Genomic DNA, 20,308 nt, shown 5'->3' with positions numbered 1-20,308 from the left:
GCCTTCCTTAGGAACTAATTACATATATGTTACATTCACTACCTTTACCAAGAATTAAGAAGATTCATACCCTGGGAACTTTCTTTGGAAAAAGTCTGAACTTTGGGGTTATTAGATATCATTAAATGAGTGACATTGTTAGAAAATTTTAAAGTAACTTCTCTTCAACATTTTTTATAACTCCTTGATGGAAAAAGTTGAGAAATACATCAAATTCATGTGAGCAATATTGCCATATCCTAAACTCAGTGGAGAAAAGATTATTTTATATGATTTATTTAAGATGATCAAAAGGAATAAAGTTAAGCTACTGTGGCTTTTACTTTCTTTTTTCACTGGATTTGTGATCTGATTGATGAAGGTATCTTTCCACTAGTGCCTATTGCCATTAAATCCATTTCTTCTCAACCCTGACCATTCTTGTGTGTGTCTTTCATAAATTCTCCAACGAGGCTTTATCCCTGGCTCTGGTGGTCTTCCAATAAAACTTTTAATATTTTATGGAAACAAGTAAAACCCTCGGGCTTCCTGTCTGATATTGTTCTTTTTCATTCTGTGACTAGCCCTGCTTTTCTGCTCATACATTTCTCGGATATCTTTTGTACTACTTCTTGTGTGAAAATTATAATAGTAATATTCTGTAGCTCCCTTATGCCTGCCATGCATTTCTTCATCGCACTTGGATCTCACCTGCAGTTTTGATCCTTTGGATGATGTACCATGATGTACCATGATGCACCTGGCCAACCCCCTGCCCCCATACACACAGACTCTTCATTATATATAAATTTCTTGAAGTCAGAGACTATTGATTTTGTCATTTTATTCCCATACTAGTCCAAACCCAGAATAAAGTAGGTTCTTACTAAATGTTTTCTTTTGAAAAAATAGATTTTATTGGTATGCTTAGTTTTAATGTCACCTAGATTTCCCTCTTTATTCCTCCCTCCTTCCAGAGAGCCATCTCTTTTATTATTTTTTTTATTATAACTTTTTATTGACAGAACATATGCCTGGGTAATTTTTTTTACAACATTATCTCTTGCATCACTTCTGTTTCAACTTTTCCCTTCCCTCCCTCCACCCCCTCCCCTAGATGAGCCATCTCTTTTAACAAGATTTTCTTTTAATAACAAAAAGAAAAAAGATCAACAAAACAATCAACATCAAGAAAAATCTGACAAGTTGCAATGTTCCATACTGTTAGGTCCAATGTCAGCAAAGGAAGGGATAATGGGAGAGAGCTCTTCTCAATCTTTCCTTTGGGGCAATTTTATTCTTTATGATTTTTATAGCATTTTGTCTCAATTGTTTTGTGGTAATCATTACATTTATGGATTTCTTGCCTCACTTTATGTAAGATCATATAAGTGTTTTCATGCTTCTCTGTATTGATCATAGCCTTAATTTCTTATGATTCAATAATATATATACATATATATATCCATACACACACATATATACAAACAACAATAAAATACAAATCTGTCATATCCATGTGTCACAATTTGTCACAACATTCTCAGACTGATGGGCATTTACTTTGTTTCCAGTTCTTTGTTGCAAAAAATGTTAAATAATGCTTTTTGATTGATTTTGATTAATATAAAAAGATGGATTGTTGGTCTAGCCACCTTAGGGTCATTAAAAGATCTATGTAGATTCTCAGGTATCATTCTTCCTCTTGAAGTGTAGATGGCTTTGCCTTTTTCAAAAAGTTTAGCCCCAAAGAGCAGAAAAGATAGAGGTTAATGGCGGAGAGAAAAATATCTAGTGAGGGTTTTTTTCAGGATGGAAGAGACTTGAATATGTTTGTAAAGCAGTAGTGGATGTGCCAGGTAGAGAGGGAGAGATTGAAAGTAATGAGTGAGAGTGGGAATAATAGTAGAGATAATCCATTTTGGATTTGGAAACACAGAATAGAAGGAAATCCTTTGAATAGATAAAGGTGTTAGCTTTGATAAGGAGTAAGGCCATTTCATCTGGTGAGACAAAGGTGAAGGATGAGAGAAAACACCTGAGAGGTAGGAAATAAGGAAGAGGGGAGAAGAGAAAGTTCTTAGTGAATCACTTCTTTTTTTTTCCTCTTATAAAATATGAGGCAGAATTGCCTAAAAAATGCAGAGATCTATTGTGTCTACTTGTTATCATTCCTTGACCTCAATTTACATATCACTAAGTAAAGCAAACTAGTTTTAGAGGTGTCTTGTGTATGTGTAAGAGCAAATAATAGTCTTCTGTTAATCAATTTTGTTAATATCAAGAGAGACATAAAATAAGGAAACCAGGTCCACGAGAGTCATTGAAAATGTCCTATTTAAAGTTGAATGTAGGGTGACCTCCTGTTTCTTCCCCTTCCTGGTGAGTCTTTGGGTTGGGGGAAGAGAAGTTGTGAGTGGTGAGGAGAGGGGACACCATAGGAGAGGGGACACCATACTATCTCCTAAGGAAGGATTTGGGGGCTGCAATTAGACAACTTCCACCTTCTAAGTTGGAGAGGTAGGAAAGACATCTGGAAGGAAAGAAAGCCTTTCAAACTCACCAGAATAGGGCAGAACAGAACTGAAGGCATTCCCTGGTAGGTGTACAGAACAGTACCTTTGAGTTGGAATGGGAAGCCTGAGCTCCAGCTGTGCTTTTGTCCCTGTGTGTTCCCTCTGCTGTTTTCTCTCTGTTTTGGTGTGCTGTCCCACTTCACCTAGTTTCCCATTCCACCTTCTTCTCTTTCCCTCTCCTTTCAACCACTCTCTTGCACTTAAAGGGCAATCTGATTTCCCTCTCGAGAAAGATGCCATTCTTACCATTGTTTAAAAAAAAAAAAAAAAAAAAAAAGCTTCAAGCAGCTGAACCCCTCCCTAGTTTGCTCCTGTGTGTAACTATATCCCTATCTCACAGTCTCTTCTCTAGGACTCTCAATCTGTCTTGTGTCAAACTCTGCATGTGTTCATTTATAAAAGAAAAGCCAGATGTCCAAAGGATGGCTATTCCACGACTCCTGACCTGGACTAAGGCTTCCCCTGTCTGCTCTCTCCAGATCAATGAGCCCACATCAAACTGCATCAAACTCATCTTCATTTCTTTTTTTCTGAATCGGGAGGCTTGGACAGGATGATTCCAACAAATCCTGCATAAGCTCAAGAAATGACAGTGCGGCCAGACACTAGTGCCAGGGATGTCCCAGAGCTAACCTCCCAAAGCAATTCTCTGTCTGAGACTCGGGAGTCCATCAAGGTTCCCACTGCAAACCCAGCAGACACAGAGAACAGGAGCAGTGGCTCTTGTGTGTGCCGTAATGAGCAAGATCTGATACCTGCCCAGGAATTGGTTTCCTATCTTAAGAGTGAGCCTGATGGATTTCAATTTGAGATGCAGCTCCAGGTGATGCCGACATGTCAGAACTGTGCCAGGCAATGGACAACAGCCACTGCTGTGTACTATTTATCACCCCCTTTCCCCCATTATCTTCAGGACTCCTGGTGCAAGTACCAAATGTTACAAGCACTAAGTGACCCTGGATCTGAGGGCCACACTATACCCCTGCAGGCTGGTTTGGCTTAAAGCCATTAAATCTGCCCCCTCTCTCCTCCCAGCTTCAATTGATATTCTATATGGATGGCAAAAGCCTTAACAATGGATTTGGAAAAGTCAGGAACATAGTTTGACATTAACTGCAAAAATTTAGTTGAGATATATACCCGGTCTCATCACCATGGAACCCAGAATATTGCTCTGATTGGAGCAAGACTAGATTTGGAATTAGAGAGGACACTGAGGGTCTCCAGAAAACTCTGGTGGAGATCCAGACAAGTGCTCCCAGGATTCATGGCTTCAATGATGTTTCTTTTCTGCCTCTGAGATAGCCTGTAGCTGACTTCTCCAATACTCAGGGATCTCTTCCAAAGATCTCAGCCCTCACCATGGGAAAATTCAGGATCCAAGAAATTCAGGTTGCTGCTAATGTCACTCACTCTCTTAGAGTTTTTCTTAGGTTGCATTAATGTGTTTTGGCTTCTGTACAAAAGGGAGTCTTCTTGTCTTTATAATTTTATATGACGCCTATCCCATATTTGTGTGTTATTCCTCCCCCTCATGCATGGACACATTTGTGTAACTCTGAGCATCTGCTCTATTGGGCAGGACTACAGAACATTGTAAAGGTAGATTAAGGAATTCTGGCTCAATTGAAGGAAATATAACCAGTGTCAACTCTTCTTTGTGTGTAGTTCTTCTATTTCCTCTTCCTTCTCCAACCCATTTTCGTAAAGCTCTTTAAATAAAAGAGTCCTGTATAACTTTTTTTTTTTTTTTTTTTTTTTTTTTATGGGATCTGTGTCAGGGTTTGGGAATTATAAAGTCAGTTGGTCAAGAAGAATTTATTAGCCACATCATGTCAGGCTCTTTGTTAAGAACTAAGGATGCAAAAAAAAAAGAAAAAAGAAAGGAAAAAAAAAAAGGTAAAAGTTGTTCTCAGACCTTAAGGAGCTCACAATTTAATGGGAAGAAATTATAGATATCATATAAAGAAATTAAAGGCCTAAACAAAAAAAAAAAATCATTTTGAATGGAAAAAGGGAAGGGACAGGGTTTTAAGTTAGGAGGGGAATGGAAAAGGGGAAAATTCTCTCTCTCTCTCTCTCTCTCTCTCTCTCTCTCTCTTCCCTCCCCCCCCCCCAAAGAGAAATTTCTAGGCCCTATATTCAGTACCTAGAATTACAACCAATTTGATTATTCATATTCAAAGACACCCAAGCAACTTTGATGGAATACCAGTAAATCTTATAGTAATTAATGGCTTCCAATTTGGTAGATGCACATTTTATTATAAGAGCCTTTGTCTCTTAAAAAAAAAAAAATCTTATTTAGTTCTAATAAAAAGGTACTGGAAAGTTTTTGACATTAAAAAAAAGTTCCTTATATTTGAAAAGATGGGGCACCTTTGGCCTAGAAAGAAAGATATTTGACTTTCAGGGTATGCCGTCTCAAATTGTGGGTTGAGAGAACTATAACTTTTTATTCTTAAAACTTTTCAGTCCTCATCAAAACTATTTGAGACTACTTTTAGAAAATGGGAAAAGGGGATTATGGAACAGATAAGTTAGAAACAAGTGAACTAAATAGCTCAGTGTTTGATAAGCCTGAAAGCATGAATTACTTGAGGAAGAACTTCCTATTTGATAACTTTGAATTTAATCATCTTCCCACTACATCTGCTACTCCAGCAAAACTTTCCCAGTTTTGCTTTGATTCCTTGACTGTTTTCTCCTTCTTTCTCCTAATCCATTATTCCAGATCATTTTTTACACCAAAGGGATTTGAGTGGAATAAATTTATAGATAGTTGCTGATCTGTACAAGATGAGGAAATCTCCACACCAGAAGTTCCCAGCCCTGATGAAATTATAGGCCCAGACTCTCTAACATTGCCCTAACTCTTGCTCAGAAATTAATAAATACTTGTTGAATTGATTTGAATTACTCTCAAGATTTTATGGGCATAATTATAAAATGTTCTTTAAAAAAAATAATGAATTAAACAATGAATTGTTTTTGGATTAGGATACTACCTAAATTAACTTACTATATAAACTATATTAATTAAACTTATTATATACCAATATTTGCAAAAATACGAATGTACTAAATAACATTATATTTGCTATACTACTTAAACTTTATAGAGCTAGACAAAATAGTAACAAAATTCATTTGAGAATAAAAGGGCTAGAATTTCAAGAGAAATAATGAAAAAAGGAATAAAAGGAAATAGCTCTCACATGTTTTGAATAGTATTACAAAGTAATCCTCATTAAAACTATTTGAAATTACTTTAAAAAATGGAAAAAGTGGATTATGGAACAGATGAATCAGAAACAATTAGACTTCATAGCCTAGTGTTTGATAAGCCTGAGAGCATTAAATTCCTTGAGGAAGAATTCCCTATTTGATAAGAACTGCTGGGAAACTGAAAAAGAGTTCGGCAGACATTGGGATTTGACCACCATCACATGCTGCTCTGCACAATAACCTTGGAATGGTTAATGGTTATACCAAAAAAAAAAAAAAAAAAAAACCCAACAAAAAAACCAAACGTTCATTATAGCCTTAGCTAATGCATATAGTACTCCAAAGTCTATTTCTCTTTACATTCTTTGTCATTCTATATTATACATAATGGCCATTTTTATGACTACAATATTTCATAGCATTGATCTGTCATTAAGAGATTGTTTTCAAGTTTTTCCATGTTTACAAATAAAATGATTATTTTAAAAATTTTAAAATTTTAATATTTAAAGTCTTTTAATGCTTTTTAGCTTCTTTATATCATAGTTATACCACAATATGCCCCCTTTCCTCATGAACTTTCCTTTGATAAAAAGAAAATAATTAAACCAAAAGGGATAGTATGTTCCTCCACCATGATTCCCTACTTCACTACCAAGAAAGAGGAAGTATATTTTGTCATTTGTTCTCTGGAACCTAAATCACTCCTTATAGTCAATCTGAGCTCAGCTGCTTTTTAGTGTTTCTTTTATCTTCAATATTATAGTTATTATGCATATTGTTGTCAGTTTTGCTTTTTTTTTTTTCTTTATGAAAGTTCAAATAACTGTTCCCATAGTTCTTTGAATTCCTCCTAATCATCATTTCTTACAGTTCAGTAATATTCCATCATATGAATATTTTGCAATTTATTCAGCCTTTTCTCAGATTATGGGTCATCCTCTTTGCTTTTAGTTTTTGTCTACCACAAAAGGGCTGCTATTATTATTTTGGTATAAATACAAATTTTCTATCTTTTACCACCTTTGGGCATATGCTTCTCAGTAGTAGTATTGCTAGGTCTAAGAATATGAGCAGCATGAATAGTATAATGGCATTTCTTCCACAATTCCAAATTGTATTTTAGAAAATCAGACCAATTTATGACTTTATCAAAAACATATTAGTTGTAGAAATAATATGATTGTACATGTATAAGAAGAGGAAGGAGGGAGAAAAATGGAAATCAAAATATTATAAAAACAAATGTTGAAAACCAATAAGTGATTTTTTAAAAAAAGCATATTAGTGATGATATCTTGCCTCAGCCCTTCTGGCATTGATTGTTTCTATCTTTTATCATATTAGGCTATTTCTTGTGGGTGGGTCAGCCCTTGACCTATTTTTCTAATATTTATATGGTGCCAAATAGATTTGATAGTAACCATTTTATGACATCTTTTTAGAAGAGTTAAGACTTCTTCTGCTTGGTTATAGAAGGCAGAAATAGAAACAATGGGAGAATAATGGGGATCTGGACAATAAGGGCCCAATCCCAGGAGGATGTGTGGTGAATCTCCTTCTAGAGATTTATGATGATAGAATGAAAAGGCCCACTCTAAATCTTGCTTTTTATTCTATGACTGTCTACTTAATATGTGGTGAAAAAAAGTTTTTTGATTGGCTCCTGAGTTATAGCTAAGGAAACATTGAGAAAGCATTAACCAAATAAATTGCGCTCTCCCCTCCCTCCCTCCCTTCCTTCCTCCCCTTCTTCTCTCTTCCCTTCCCCCCCCCCCCCCTATTTCTTTCTCTCTCTCTCTCTCTCTCTCTCTCTCTCTCTCTCTCTCTCTCTCTCTCTCTCTCTTTTCCTGGCTGCAAAGGAGTGAGGAGTACAAACTGCTGTGGGTTTCTAGGTGAAGAATGGTCCCTAGGTCTTACAGAACACATCACCTCACTGTTATTTCTATCTGTCTCTGTGGTATTAAACCCGACAGGTTCTTAGGTGTAATATTGGAGATAGATTTGACCTTATGAGCTAGTTGATCTCTGGGATACCTTCCAAGTCTAAAATTCTCTGAAGATCTTGATGAAGACAAATGTTAGATTGAGAGAGAGAGAGAGAGAGAGAGAGAGAGAGAGAGAGAGAGAGAGAGAGAGAGAGAGAGAGAGAGAAGGAGAGGGAGGGAAAGATGATATGAGAAGGAAGTATGACCATTTCTCTGCAAGTCTAAAATAAATAAAGGCTATTCATCACAGGAATTGGGGAGATTGATAAACTGAGGAGCTAGAGTGTTTAAAAGGACAGAGAAAGTATACACTCAAATCGCTGAGTATTCAGTCAGGAATTGGATTCTAATAAACTATGACCCAGGTCCAGAATTCCTGCAGAAAGGAAAGAAACTAAACTGGAAGCCGATAGATTATTGTGACAAAAATTTGAATAGGGAGATATAGACAGATGAAATGATCCTCAAAGGAGAAAACATTGCTAGATAATCCTGGCAAAGAAACATTGACTGAAAGTAGCAACAAGGAGCAAAAATGTATATACCCCTTCTTCTCTTCTCCGCTCAGTGTGTCATGGAGCACGAAAGGAGCGTTCAATACTGTAGAGGATAACCAAGGATTCAGTATTTTCTGGAGAGAGCCAGGCATCCATTATCATAAGAATGTTTAGTGAAATAAAGAAGAGGGAACAAATGGGAGGTTTAAAATTCTTTTTTGATTTTTTAAATTATTCTGAACTTGATGAATAACAACATAATGAACATTTCATATACAAAAGACAAAAAATGAAGACTGAAATGAAACACCAAATGTCTGTTGTGTACAGCTTGTTTTTTTAAAAGTATATAATAAATTCAGCACATTAGTTCCAAAACTGCAGTGCTTGTCAAGTGTTGCTCTACAAACTCTCTTCTGTTCAAAAAAATCCTCCCAAAAATCAATCCCCAAAGCAAAACAAAACAAAAAACCCAACATAATTAATGCTTTTTTCTCACCTTCTTTTTGTATCACTATCAATTTTCCATCCTGCAATAGTTTGTATTCAATAAAGTTTACAAATCTTTCATAGCTATTTTTTCAATGTTATTGTCATTATATAAATTGTCCTTTTGATTCTGTTCAATTTACTTTGCATCAATTGATAGATTTCCCCAATTCAATGCTTTCATAATTTCTTATAGAGCCGTAATGATAAAGAAGGAAGGAAGGAAGGAAGGAAGGTAGGAAGGAAGGAAGGAAGGAAGGAAGGAAGAAGAGAGGGAGAGAGGGAGGGGAAAAAGGAAGGAAACAAAGAAAAATTTATTAAGTACCTACTATTAGTCAGGCACTGTATTAAAGCATTTTACAAATATTTCATTTGATCATATTATGACTGTGAAGTAGGTGCTATTATTATTATTGCCATTTTAGAGTTGAGAAATCTAAGGCAGAAAGAAGTTAAACAATTTACTCAAAATCATGTAGATAGTAAGTATACAAAGTTGAGTTTGAACTCAGTTTTTCCTTATTCCAGGAGCACTTCTCTAACCACTGCACCACTAGCTGCTTCTGTAATATTCCATTATATTCATATACTATAATTTATTCAACCATTTCCCAATTAATAAATATGCCTTTAGTTTCAAGTTATTTGTTGCAACAAAAAATACTGCTATTAATATTTTTGTATATATGGATCCCTTGCCTTTTTCTTTGATCTCTTTTGCTAGTTAGTAATGCTATGTTAGTAATGATATTACTTAACTTTAGTGATTTGGGGGGGCATAGTTCCAAACTGCTTTCCAGAATGGCAGGATCAATTCATAGTTCCACTAAAAGTGCATCAGAGTGCCTATAATCTTACATTCCCTAAATAGCTATTTTGGTTAGTATTTTTTATATCAGTCCTTCCAGCACTATCTCATCTAATAGTGTATTTATGACTAGTAGCTCTGTTTCTCAGTATCTTCCTTTCCAAGGGCAGAAACAGATTGTCAGTTGAGGATAATCACCGAAATCATCTGAACCAACCCATCCCTGAAGGCTGGAAAACCCTCTACTGTGTTTCTGACAGATGGGGAGAGGAGCTTAGTGCAGTGGAGGGGACATTGACTCAAATCACACATCCAGGATTCAAAAATCTGTTTCTCATGTTGACCACCTTTGTGAATGGTTAATTCATCTTAGACTACAATTTTCTCATCAGTAAAAGTTCACTGGACTGGATATTTGCTGAGGTCCAATCTAAGTCTATGATCTGATCTAATCACCTACCCTTATTGAAAGAGCCTCTTTGTGATTCTTTTTAAACTAACTTAAGCTTCTTTGCCTCAGTTTCCTCATCTGTAAAATAAGCTGGGGAAGGAAATGGCTTTGCCAAGAAAACCCCAATTGGGGTCACAAAGAATTGGACATGACTCAAAAGAATGAACAACAAAAACTAAAAATCCTACATCGCTCACCTTTTAAATAAAATGTGAGCAATTTATTATGAACTAAATATTGTTATGAATTTAAACTTATATTTACAACTAATTAGGGTTTCTAAAAGACCTACAGATAGTTATAATAACAAAACAGTTGCTTTTTCTTTCCATTTTCTTCAACCAATTTACTCAAAAATTTCCCTATTTTATGCTTAGTCATTGCCAGTGTGTATTATGATATTCTGATTCTGTTTTCTTCACATTTTATTATTTCACCCATATTTTTGTACAATTCTTCATGTTCTTCGTACTTGTCATTTTTATTTACGTCATAAGATTCCATTTATCTTTAGTTAGCAATGTTCAGTCACCCCCCCAAATACTTAATATTGTATTGAGTGCAAATTTTGGTAAATACATTTCTTTTCTAAATCTTCTGCAATCTGGCTTCTGACCTCATCATTCACTTGAGACTATCCTCATCAAAATTATCAGTGATTTCTTAATAATCAAATCTGATTTTTTTTTTTCTCAATAGTATTTGATATATCACCAGTCATTTCTTCCTGGGTCTTCTCTCCTTGCTAGGTTTTCATAATTTTGCTTTCTTGGTTCACTTCTGTCTGACTGCTTCTCAGTCACCTTTCCTGGACTTTCATATCACAGCCACTAAATTTGAATGTCCTTCAAGATTCTATTTTGGGCTCTCTTTTTTCCTCATATTTTCTCATCTGATCATCTTATCTGTTTCCATAGGCTTAATTTTTATCTCTATGAATATCTCTTAGCTTTAGGTATTCATTCTTAGTCTCTCTCCTGAGTTCCAAAATTCTCTGTTGTATCTTTTGAATCATATATCTCATTGGCCATCTTAAACTCAACATGTCCAAAGAGAAATCATCATTTGTCCTCCTCCCACTCTCCTCCCTCCATCCCATTTTCCCTTTTTTCCAAACTTCCCTCTGTCAAAGGCACCAAGAGTGCTTCTAGTCACCCAGGCTCAAAACCTCGGTGTCACCCTCACTTACTCTACTTAATCCATTGCCAAATATTGTCATTTCTATTTTCACAATATCTTTCTTATGCTTCCCTTTCCCTCTAATCACACAGAATAGTGGTTCAGGCTGTCATCATATCTTTCTTGACCTGTTGCAATAGCTATCTAACTGATCTCTCTGCCTCAAATCTCCCCCTACTCTCATATATCATTCACTCATCTGCCAAGATAATTTTTCTAATGTAGAGGTCTGACCATGTCACCACTCTCCTGTGCTCAGTGAACTTGATGACTTCAGTTACTTCAGGAATCAAATATAAAGTTCTCTGTTAGACATAAAAAGCTTTTCATAACCAGACTTCTGCCCACTTTTCCAGTCTTCTTATACTTTATTTCCTTCCATGCATTCTAGGGTCCAGCCCACATTAGTCTACTTCCTGTTCCTCATGTACTTTATATAGATATATTAATATCATATTACATTATATTTATTATTACAATTGCTATATATACTTGTTATAATATAAATATATAATATAATAATATATTACATATAAAATAATCATATATTATCACTTGTAATATATACACACACTATGCAGAATATACTTTGAAAATATTTATTTGTTTACTACAAAGTATTTTACTATATTATTTTACTATAAAATGTTTATCATAAAACATTTACATTTACTATATCTATCTCTCTACCTCTCTGCCTATCTATCTATCATCTATCTTCTCTAACTCTCTCTTTCTTAGTGAGAGGTTCATTCAACAAATACCAAACTTGCCAATAAGTGTATATTTGTATATAAAAGTATATATATGCTATGGGCTATATATATGTGGGTTTATGTGTATATATGTATATATGTGTACAAATGTATATATAATGTGTGTGTGCACAAACACACACACACACACACACACATATGCCAGCTAGATGATATATTGGATAGAATGTGGGACCCGGAATAATGAAGAGTTGAGTTCAAATATGACCTCAGATATTTATTAGCTCTGTGATCCTGGGCAAGTCACTTAATCCTGTTTGCTTTGGTTTCTTCATCTGTAAAACAAGCTGGAGAAGGAAATGTCAAACCACTCCAATGTTTTTGTCAAGAAAACCCTAGATGGGGTCCCAAAGAGTTGGATGTGATTGAAACAAGTAAATAACAGCTCTGTGTGTGTGTGTGTGTGTGTGTGTGTGTGTGTATACATATACATACACACACATATATATATAATACCTACAGAATGTATGAGTGTGTGTATATATATATATATATATAAAGAGTTCATATGGAGATTGGATATATAGATATAGATACATCTTCCAGGTTTTTGCTTGAACAAATTTTTTCATGTTCGTATCTGTCATAAAATCTTGAATAAATTTAACATTTGACACATATTGTTTGAAAAGAGTTTTTAAAGCTTGATTTTCTTCTACTAAGTCAAATGCTTTTTAAAAAATCAATGAACAATAAGCACAGTAAGAGCTTTTATTCTCTAGACCTCTCAAGTAGTTGTATAACTGAAGATGAGGCATGCTATAGAAATTCATTGGTGATATCTTGTCTTTTCCTTGCTCATATTATTATCAGGGAAATTCTTGATATTCTTTCTTTTTCTTTTGACTTTTTAATGGTTCTTTATGATGGGAGACTTTAATTCAGCTGCAGTTACTTTTGGAGTGCTGGAAAAGGGTAGCAAAAGGTGCCAAGAATGCAACCCTTTCAACTTTTCTGTGCTTTGCTGAAAAAGCCTGATTAGGATTTTGTTTTTATCCCTCTGACTTTAAAATTTGATGATGGTGTATGCTAAATTGAGTGTAATTTTATATTTCCTTTGTTGGAATTCAGTAGAGTCTTTTTAATTTCAAAGTGGAACCTATTTTTTTTAGCTTGGGGGAAATTATATTTAATAATTTCTTGAAGCATAATGATAGGCTCTTTCATTTTTCAATGTTTTGGGGAACATTTGATAATACTAAGATTGTGTCCATTAAATCTGGCTTATAGCCTTCATTCTTTTCCTGTGTTGCATCCAAATATTTTTCCAGTTCAATTCTTTCCTGATCTTGGTTCTTCTTATATGCTAGTGTTGCCATGCAGTTGCTGCCCCAAAACATTATTAATATTGATGTTTTGAACTTGAAATTCCTAGAAAGGGCTATGTTGAAGTTTCCAAGACCTTCTTGGGGATATTTCTGGAAAAAAATGCTGGAAAGAGAGGAATAAATAACATTCAGAGTTCCTGTAGTATGCTCTCATCTTGGCACCATCTTTACTATTGACTGGTTGGGTGTGCAAGCATTTGGTCCCCCTAGCTGTTCTATTGGAGACTGATAATCCACAGCATTCCCATTGCTGAGGACAATGATCTTGTTTTGTGGTGCTGATGCGGACAGTGATGGGTGAGCTAACTCAAGTACCCCTTAGAGACTTTATCCTTGTCCTCTGTCTTTGACTCAGAGAAAGATGCTATTCTTCCAACTGAGCACCTTATCCAAGGTCTATCCATATTTTATCTTCCCCACAAGAAAGAAAATATCTAGGTAGGAAAAAACATTTTTTGTGGGTCAGAAACATGTGATCACTTAAATCCAGTGAATAATAGTACATTTCCACTCTTCTGTTGTGTTCTCATTGCCATATTGTCTTATTCTCTCTGATATAAAAGAAACGAATGGACACTAATCCTTGGCCAATCTATCTTAGCACCTTGGCTGGAGGTTTAGGAAAACTGGTCTGGGAAAAGTTGGAGACATATACAACTCCTTGAGAAGAGATGGAAAAGTCATAATTTTTTTTCTCCTGGGAAAATAATTATAGTGTAACCTTATATATTCCTTAGTCCATATGAGGTTTATTTAGAGGAGATGGTGAAAACAGAGAGAAGAGAGAATAATCGCTTATATACACACAATAAAGAAAGTCTCTTGTACTTATAGATAATATAAACCTTTTGGAGCAGATGAGAACTGATATCCATTGAAAGGGGAGAGGGAGTGACTTCTGCAGTAGCAACACCATAGAGACATACACTGTTATTCCTCTAACCCCATTTCTCTTTTCAGCAGCAGTTTATGGAGAAGAGAAAATCCTTGAATTTGTTCAAACCTGCTTCACTTAAATTCAATTCACTTGCAAGTTATGACATCATCTTCCTGATGTTATTGGTCATCTTAGAGAATGAAGTACAAACAAGAAGAACCATAATAACAACTAGTAGGCAAGAATGTTTACACAGATGATTCTCCCCAGATCCTTCACTTTCCTCCAATATTAATACATATTACAATATAATAAGATTCCAAAGTTCCACTGCATTTATTCTGATCTTTGTTTCCAGTAATGCTTTCATTACTCTCCTATTTTATACCTTTTTTTGGGTTATCTTCTTATGATATTTTAGCTACCCTTTCATCTTCCTTGAAATACTCCAGATTTTCTAGTTGTTATTAAATAATCTTAAATTCTTCCTGACTTGTTTTTGTGTGTGTGTTTGTCTGTTTTGTATTGTTTTGTTTTTTAACCAGCATCAATATCATCCTCTCCTGGGATTTTTTTTTTTTGGCTGAACTTGGACTTTAATTTTTTGAGGGTTTCCATTATCCCATGAATTAATTCCTTAGGCTTTATTGCTTTGTTTCTGGTACTCCTTTTGTGTGCACTGTTTCTGTCATTTTCTACTTGTTCCTCCTCATATTGTTAGCCATTCCATTCACTTCCCATTCCTATGACACTCACAGGTGTCACTCTTTCCTTGCCCCTCCCAAATGACATTCAAATGTAAGTCCCAGCTATCCCAGTTTGAGTTTAAGGAAGTAATGGGTGTGGAAATTGGTAGTTGGTGTGCTACACTTGTTTGACTCGTTCTCTCATAATCTTGATCTGGTCTCTACTTGCTTGTCTGGTAAGCCCTCTTCTAGCCTGAAGAATCAAAAACTTCCATTTCTCTAGATCCTGTCTTCTCTGAACATAGTATATTTATATTAATGTACTTCAAAAATAAAGTTATAAGGATTTCTTTTAATACCAATGAAGGGTTTCCTCCTTTATGTTCTGGGACCCTTGATCAGTCTATATCCAGGCCTTCTTTGTTTCAATCTCCAGTCAATATAGCCGCTTGATAGCAATAAAATGAACAAAAACAAATTTAAATAAACAAACAAAAATTAAAAATAAAAATGCACAAAACCATATACTTTAAAGTATTTAAAATGAACATGTAAGTTGATTTTTAACAAAATAATGTCTATAATTTTTTTTGACTGTGTCCTCTTTTATTATCTTTTTCTTCTGTGTATATTATCCAGTTTTGTTTCTGTTATTATTTTTTGCATCATGTTTCTCTTTCCCACTATTTCATTTGTGATCCCTAAATAATTCCAAAACATGACTAAGAATATGAATCTTATATATGGTATGAAAGGAGACACTATCAGATCTCAGGTTGTGGTGATTATCAAAAAAAAATCTGGCTAAGAAAGAGTGTTGGATCAGGTGTAATAAATTAGGTACATAATACAGAGTAATGATTATAGTAATCTAGTCATATCTTTACCTACAGATTCTCTTAAAAGCATTTTTCTTGCCTCATTTGCACCACTGAGCAAAGCTTTACTGGCTAGATTTCTTTCTTAAGGACCAGACCTTAAACCAAAACAATCTGATTCTAATTGACTACCCTTTAGGTCCTAAATTAAGCTCCATTTGGTCATTGTTTGGGTCCAGATTGATTTAGATTGAATGTAAATAGCAGTCATTTCTGCTTGGGCCAGAAACCCTGAGGGTCTTCCCCTCCCAGATTTATTCATTTAATTTGTGTGTGTGTGTTGGGGGGAGAGGGGTGTAGTGTAAGAGGAGATTCTCTGTTTCAATTGTACTTAGCCCTTAATCACTGAATGGGTGTGATCTTAGTCAAACAGATCTATTAAAGATTTTAGCTTAAAAAGGCCAACCTCTCCCACTGCATCCAGGGCCAATTCCAGTGGTCTTGATCTATATCTTGACACAGGATCCAGATAACTCTGGAGGGGGAAGTGAGACAGGTAACTTTGCATCGCTCTCCCTCATTTAAATCCAATTCACTTGGATATCATGGCATCTTCTCCCTGATGTCATAGTCCTCTTTGAGAAAGGACAAATAATAACAATAGTGTTTGATTAAAAAAAAAAATCAAGCTTTGGGAATAAAAACTCACTATTTGGCAAAAACTGCTGGAAAAACTAAAAAGCAATTTGGCAGAAAGTAGGTATTCTCAAATCATATGCAAGATAGGGTCAAAATGGATTCATGATTTAGAAATAAAGGGTGATGTTATAAGCAAATTAGGGGATCATTAAATAGTTTGTCAGATTTATGGATAAGGGGAGAATTTATGATCAAATAAGAGATAGGGAACATTATAGGATATACAATAGAGAATTTTGATTACATTAAATTAAAAAAACAATATGCTAATATTAGGAAGAAAGCAAGAAACTGAAGAAAAAATTATAACAAGTTTCTCTGAAACAAAGTTTTCTCTGAAAGGTTTCATTTCTTAACTAATAAAGAAAACTGAGTTAAAAGTATAAGAATTCAAGTCATTCCCTAATTGATAAATGGTCAAAGAATATGAATAGGTAGTTTTCAGAGAAGAAATAAAAATAAAAATTATCCAGTCATATAAAAATGCTTTTAATTACTAATAATTAAGGAAATACAAATCAAAACAACTCTAAGGAACCACTTTACACCTATCAGATATTATGACAAAAAAGGTGACTTGTTGTGCCACAGTTCTTTTATTATCCTCAGTTTCCCTAAATTGTCCTGCTTAGGTTTCCCTAATTGTTCTGCCTCAGTTTATATTTGCTCTGCTCAATCCTGCAAAGTCACCCCTTCCTCATCTTTCAAGATAGTTGTGAAAATCGAGTAAGGCTTCATCTATTTCAAAGTTTGAGTAGGCCTGAAGGACTTTAAGCATTAAGTCAAGGACTTAAAGTGGCTCCTCCCTGCTATTCTCCTAAGGGCATACTTAAAGTATCTTCCCTGCCATCCTCCTAAGGACATACTTAAAGCCTCCTCCCTGCTATCCCCCTAAGGGCATACTTAAGTCCCCTTCTTGTTATCCTCCCTATTTCAATCAAATATGAGCAACTATGTACTTATTGGTCAAGTTCAATTTCTTGGGTAGTTCCCGAGTTTAGAATGTAAGATCCTCAGCCAATAAGGATGAGGGTCAATGGTGGGAGGGGGAATTTGTGTTAGGGATTAAAAGCGTTGACCCTGCCCCGAACCGTGCTTCCTCCCTTTGATTGTCTGCTCGATGGGTGGGATGCCCGATTCTCATGAAAACTTATAATAAACTTTGCTTTGCTTCTAGAGATCTCTCCAGTCTTTTTTTATTAAATGGTTTCTGACCCACACAAAAGTACAAGAATACAAGTCATTTCCTAATTGATAAATGGTCAAAGAATATGAAGAGGTAGTTTTCAGAAGAAGAAATCAAAATTATCCAGTCATATAAAAATGCTTTTAATTATTAATAATTAGGGAAATACAAATCAAAACAACTCTAAGGAACCACTTTATACCTATCAGATATTATGACAAAAAAGGTGACTTGTTGCGCCACAGTTCTTTTATTATCCTGTTTCCCTAAATTGCCCTGCCTAGGTTTCCCTAATTGTTCTGCCTCAGTTTATAATTGCTCTGCTCAATCCTGCAAAATCACCCCTTCCTCTTAATCAGAATATTTGATAAGGATAAAAGATCTTATATTTTAGAATATCAGAATGCCTCTCCCCATCCCAAGCTGTCAGAATATCAGATACTGTCTTATCAAGATGCCTCTCGCTATCTCCAACGTGCTTCCCCCCATTATGTCATCCCCATCTCCCATCCCACCCTGTCAGAGTCCTGTTCCCACTCTCAGCATCTTGACTCTGCCCCTCAGTCTACTCTCTGTGTCTGAGGTATATGTATATATGTCATTGAGAACTCACATTGTTTTCTGGATTCTTGGAGACGATAGTCTCATTCAGCCCTGGGACCAAACCATGGATCCATTTGGTTCCAATAAATCTCTCCCTTTCAAATAAAATATTAAATGCTTTCTGATCTCTATCTTGCCTCATTTTCTTTGGCATTACAGACTGACAAATGTTGGAAGAGATGTGGAAAAATTGGGGCACTGTGCCATTGGTAGAGTTGTGAACTAATCTAATATTTTGGAGAGCAAAGGGGTATAAAACTGCACATATTCTTTGACCTAACAATACTGTTGAGGGATGAGACACCCTAACAAAGTTTGGGAGTCCCCAGGCCAGTGTCACAGGTTTTCTGAAAGAATTCATAATTCCAGTCTCCAAGTTAAGGTTGGCAAAATAGGGTTATTGACACGGAGAGGTTCCCAGTGAGCTAGATCCTGATTAGGAAAGTAACAAGGAATTGAGAGACAGTTTAATTTTATTTAGTCTTTTGCAGCCATGGGCTAGGGATCCATCTCCCCATGAATTAAGAGTAGAAAGTGGTGGCTTGAAGAATAATCTCCAGTTGAATTAAGAATGGTGATTATTTTAGGAGTTTCCCCAAGGCTAGAAATTAAAGAGTGATCTCTGGGTGAATTAAGGGTGGGGATTAGGTGGTGGTCCAAAGCCAGAAGCTTCAGGGTTTTCTGACCCAGGCCCCCCTACAAATATCAGGGGACCAGAGTCCTATTACATCAATATCACTACTAAATCTGTATCCCAAAGAGATCAAAGAAAAATAAAAAGGTCCTATATGCATAATATTCATAACAGCTCTTTTATGGTGGTAAAAAAAATGGAAATTGAAGGGATGCCCATCAATTAGGGAATGACTGAACAAGTGGTGGTATATGATTGTACAGAAATACTATTGTGTTATAAGAAATAATTAGTAGGGTGGTTTCAGAAAACCTGGGAAGACTTATATGAACGATGCAAAGTAAAGTGGGCAGAGCCAAAAGATCGCGATAACACACTAACACGATACACCAGCAATATTGTACAATGATCAACTTTAAATAACTTATTTAGTCTCAGATATACAATGATCTAAGACAATTCTAAAGCACTTTTGATGAAAAATGTTTTCTACCTCCAGAGAAAGAACTGATGGATTATGAATGCTGATACTTTTTCTTTTGCTTTCTTTGTTTTTTCTTTTTCTTCTTCCTTCCTTCCTTTCTTTTCTTTCTTGTCTGTGTTCTCTTTTGCAACAAGGCTAATATGGAAATAAGTTTTATATGACTTTAGTTGTATAATCTGTATCAAAGTATTTCCTTTTTCAAGAAGTGAAGAGGGAGAGGAGGCAACAAATTATAAAAAAATAATGTTAATGATTATTTTACATATAATCGAGAAAACGACAATAAAAACATTCTTTAAAAAAAGAGAGGTTAAAAAAAAGCATTTCCCTTGATCAGGAGGGAAAAGATTCTCATGATCTTTACAAAAATATAATTAAGGCATTGCCACCTACCCTATAGCATCTAACCATACTGTTATGTTTTAAACTTGAAGACAACATGGTACAATATAAAAAGTGATAGCTTTGCAACAAAATATCTTTGGTTCAAATCCCAGCTTCCTTACTTAAGACCCTCAATGAAAAAGTCATGACCTCTCTAGGTATCAGTTCTTCATTTTAAAATGATGGAGGAGGGAATTAACTAGGTAATTTCTAAGATCCCTTCCATTTCTAAATCTGTGATTTTAAGAAGTTTTAACAATCTGCTTCTATGAAAGAATTAGAAAGCCATAAATTTTGCAATACAGTTAAAGATAATAAATAATTGTGTGGGTCAGAAACCATTAATAAAACAACGGTATAGCTCTCTAGAAGCAAAGCAAAGTTTATTAAAGGTTCTTGAGAGGGTGTCCTACCCAACGAGCAGACACTCGAAGGGAGGAGGCACCGTAGGTGGCAGGGTGGACCTTTTAATCCCTGACACAAATTCCCCCTCCCACCATTGACCCTCATCCTTATTAGCTGAGGATCTTACATTCTAAACGTGGGAACTGCCCAAGAAATTGAACTTGACCAATAAGTATATCTTGCCCATATTTGGCTGAAATAGAGAGGATAACAAGAAGGGGACTTAAGTATGC

At 35.3% G+C, this 20,308-nt stretch overlaps 1 non-coding gene and 1 pseudogene across 1 annotated transcript; both read left to right on the top strand.

Moving 5' to 3' along the window:
- Positions 1 to 3,141: 3,141 nt before the first annotated feature.
- Positions 3,142 to 3,662, top strand: LOC127546472 (toll/interleukin-1 receptor domain-containing adapter protein-like; annotated as a pseudogene).
- Positions 3,663 to 19,576: 15,914 nt separating this feature from the next.
- LOC127552698 (U6atac minor spliceosomal RNA) lies at positions 19,577 to 19,705 on the top strand. Its single transcript, XR_007951551.1, has one exon. It is a non-coding gene; the product is annotated as a U6atac minor spliceosomal RNA (small nuclear RNA).
- Positions 19,706 to 20,308: the final 603 nt, after the last annotated feature.

Source organism: Antechinus flavipes, chromosome 2 (assembly GCF_016432865.1).
Source record: "Antechinus flavipes isolate AdamAnt ecotype Samford, QLD, Australia chromosome 2, AdamAnt_v2, whole genome shotgun sequence".
Taxonomy (NCBI): domain Eukaryota; kingdom Metazoa; phylum Chordata; class Mammalia; order Dasyuromorphia; family Dasyuridae; genus Antechinus; species Antechinus flavipes.
The sequence above is the reverse complement of the archived record's forward strand: the minus strand, read 5'-3'. Positions and strand labels throughout refer to the sequence as shown.